The sequence below is a fragment of the Mesitornis unicolor genome, unplaced genomic scaffold, assembly GCF_000695765.1.
Source record: "Mesitornis unicolor isolate BGI_N332 unplaced genomic scaffold, ASM69576v1 scaffold21366, whole genome shotgun sequence".
In the NCBI taxonomy this organism is placed as follows: Eukaryota; Metazoa; Chordata; class Aves; order Mesitornithiformes; family Mesitornithidae; genus Mesitornis; species Mesitornis unicolor.
The window spans coordinates 17301-21007 of record NW_010193255.1 but is presented as its reverse complement, the minus strand read 5'-3'; positions in this window follow the sequence as shown (position 1 = coordinate 21007).

The window sequence follows — 3707 nt, the reverse complement described above, 5'->3', positions numbered from 1 at the left end:
TCTCAGGGCAGAGGTCCCCCTGCCCCATGTTCTGCACCTGGAGGTGCTCCAGCCCCAAGCAGACTTGCAGGAGGAGGAGGCAAGCCAGGCGTTCGTAGTGCCCAGGGCTGGTGCTGTGCAAACCGTGGGATCCCTTCACAAAGCTTGCCAGGGTCTGGTAGGGAACCTCAGGAGAAATGAGGACCTGCAGGACAGGATGGGTGGAAAGATGGGCTGGCTTCTCTCCAGAATGGAGCTGACTCTGCTCCCCAGGGCTTCCCGGGAGCACCAGCTCCGGAGGGAGGCGGTCAGTGAAGCGGCTGATCAGGCGCTGGATGCTGCAGTGCGCCCCAAGACAGCTCTGCACTCCCAGGCTGGCGCAGCCCGGCTTGGGGACCTGCAAGGAGAGAAGGGGCACGGCCAGTGATGCAAGGACAGAGCCACGGAGTGCCTTTTCCTGGGCCAGTCCACCAGCCATGGTGGTGGCCAGTTGGACCAGCACTGTGCTGAGCAACCCCCGCACCCTCTAAACCCGCTGGTGCCTGCTAGAATGGCTTTGAGCAACACCCCTTGCTGGGGCAATCTCACCCAGTGGCGCCATCCTCCTTGACGTGGTCTTTGGACGTGTGGGAGCCCTCGCCCTCACCTCCCCGCCCCACGTCGGCAGTGCCGTCCCATTTAGCAAATGCAGAAGTAGGAGCAGAAAGGGGAACCGCTGCATGGCGGGGTCAGTGGAAAACTCAATGCTCCCAGTTCATGCTCACCTCCAGCCGGCTCTCTCTGCACCCCCCAGGGTATTTTCCCCAATTCCCAGCTTACCTTGGCTGCCAGCACCAGTTGGGTTTGCTCCAAAGTGAAGCCCACCCGGAAATACCAAGCGTCCCGGCTTTCACAGCATGGCTCCTGCTCTGGGATGTTGAGCGCAGCCCAGCCCTTTCCCGCCAGCTCTGCCTTCAGCCGCTGCTGCTGCTCCTCTGGGCCCCTCAGCATCTTCCTGGGTTTTTTTTTTCCCGGGGGGTCTGCGTGGATGTCCAGCCCCCCTCTGCAGACCCCAGATGGGCTCTCCAGGGGCTGCAGGAGCTGCCCCAGTTCCCCATCCACCGTCTCGAACGTCAGCGCCACAGGGCTGGGCGATGGTGGGGCTTTTTGTGGGCTGCTCCAGGTCACCGCTTCCCCCAGGCTTTGGGACTTGGTCAGGGGCTTCTTGGGTCCCCAGGAGGGGCTGTCCCAGGGAAAGATGGAGCTGGGAGCCCCCTCCTTGTGCCACAGATGGGGTGGTGGGGTGCTATAGAGAATGCTGCCAGCCCATGGTGTGTGGTCACCCTGACAGTGCCGGGATGGCCCCTGCTCTGGGAGGGACTCTGCTCGCTGGAGCTGCTTTTTTGGCAATGGGGGAGGCAGGAGTTCCCGGTTGGGTTGAGATGGGGGTCTCCCAGCTCCTTCCCCTCGGCTCGCCTTGCGGGGGACGAGGTGGGCCCGCAGCTCTCCTGGGGAGAGAGGAACAGGGAGGAATGCTGCTGAGACTTCCTGGGGTGGGATGAGGTGGAGGGAGAAAAGTGGGAGACAAGGCAGCACGGTGGTACAAGCACATTGTTATTTGCCCCACCGCGTATTTCCAGCCCCAAAGCGATGCCCACTGCCGGCCTGAGGAGAACAGCCAGATGGGGGACAACAGGCTTGGAGTGTGACTCACCCACGTTGCTGTATTTGGGGGTCAGAGGCGAGCGGCCCTCTGCGGTGTCCAGCATGGGAGCGGGTGGTCCGGGGGCACCCAGGTCCAGACTGCTCTGTGCCTGCATGACAGCCCTGCACGGAGCCGGGAGACAGTGCTTGTCCCCCCTGGAGGGGGTCTGGCTCCTTTCAGAGCTGGCTCAGGGGCAGAATAAGCAGAAAGGGGAAGCGGTGGCCGGGGAGCCCTGGCTGTGTGGTTTTGGGGCAAAAGACAAAGAGTTTGGTGGCCCAGTGACTCCAGCTCCTGCTCTGGGGGTGCTCCTCCTGAGGGGTGGGGGCTTCACACCCACAGGGGTGCAGATGTGAGGGGTGTACACATGGGGCCACGTCTGCCCTGCAGTACCTGTTGAGTGGCTGGGAGAGGGATATGATAGTGGGACCAGAGCAGAAGCCTTGGAGACACACAGGGCAGGTCTGAGGGGGCAGCATAAGGGTGTCTGCGCACAGGGAGGGATGAGCCCCTGAGGGGGGTCAGCAGGCAGGGGCTGGCTGCAGCCCCCACTGGGGTTTCGCTTCCCCATCCCGGCCTGACTCAGCACAGATCTGACCCTGGCACCACCAGCAGTACTGAAACCATTGTCTTTTGTTTTAAAAACCCCAGTTTCTGCTGGAGAGATGTCTCACTCTGCAACTTCAGGCTTTGCCCCACTTTAGCCCAGCTCGGCCCCCCATTTACTCTCCCTGTACAGGGGATTATGGCCATGCCTCTCGCTGTGGTGCAAAGCTGCCTCGCTGGGGAACCTCCTTTTTCTTTTCTGTCCCCCATTTCAGAGCAGTTTGTTACCTCTGAGTTTTCCCTGGCAGCGGCGGGGGCCTGGGGGGCTCCGACTCCATCTCCCAGCCTGGCAGCAGCTCCTGCTCCCCAGCCTGGGCTCCCCTGGTGCTGGCCATGGCCTGGCACAAGGCTGCAGGATGTGCTTTCACAACTGGCTCCTTGTGAGGCTGAAAGCCACAGTTATTGCATCTCCTGCTGTGCAACCTGTTGCAATGGGGGTATTTTTTGTCCTCCGTGCTCTCCTCTGTTTAGGAGGGGGGGATTTCCGCAATACACCCCCCCGCAAACCACATAATTAATTCCATACTCTCTGCGGTGTGTTACTCTAGTTACTAGGCGAGGTGGAATATTTTTTTCTTCAGTCTTTTTTGCTGGGATTTCCTGCAGCCGTTGCACAAGAGGAACCTGGTAGTTAGAAAACTTTTTAAAATTCTTTTTTTCCCCTCCCAGAGCTTTACAGGCACGGAGAGAGCATGAAGTACCATTACTTGGCTGCTGAGAAACTCCCCCCAGTCGATGTCTATCTAAAATTGCTCCTTTAACACTTTAACTCCCCAAATATTTTAATATCTCCTCCCTTCTATTCAGTCTTTGAGCTAATTAACAAATAACTAATGGTCCTCATTAGTAATTGGGGTGGGTGGGGAGCCTCTCTGCCATGGGCTGTGGGAAGCAGCTGCAGGGATTGGGATGAGGTTGGGATGCAGACATATCGGGAGACATGGGTTCGCATGAAGAAAATGGAAAACCCAGCATATTTCCACCATTTGGGCTGGGCCGTGCACCCCCGGCAGCAGGGCGAGTGCCTGTGGGACCTGGTGTCAATCCATTGCTTGGAGGGGGGGCATTTTGGGGTGCCTGTGAGCCTGAAGCCACCTCTTATGAGGAACTCACTTGCCGCCTCTGTGGTTTCCTCACCATAGCTTTCGCAATCTGAATTTCCTCGCCAATGCCAAGCGAGCGGTCATGTTGGCGGCGGTTGCCCATGGCGCTTGGCGAGAGTTGTTTCTGCAGTGCCAGGGCCATGCGCTGGAGCTGATAAAAACACACATGTGGGGGCTGAGCCATGTGTGAACACAGCACTGGCGCAGGGAGGATGCACAGGACTGTGGGAGATGCAACCTGCATCGGTACCTGCACATTACCAGTGCTGCTCCCTAAACACTGCATCTAGGGCTATAATGCTGTAAAAATAAAGAAAATAAATGGAGTATTTAAGATT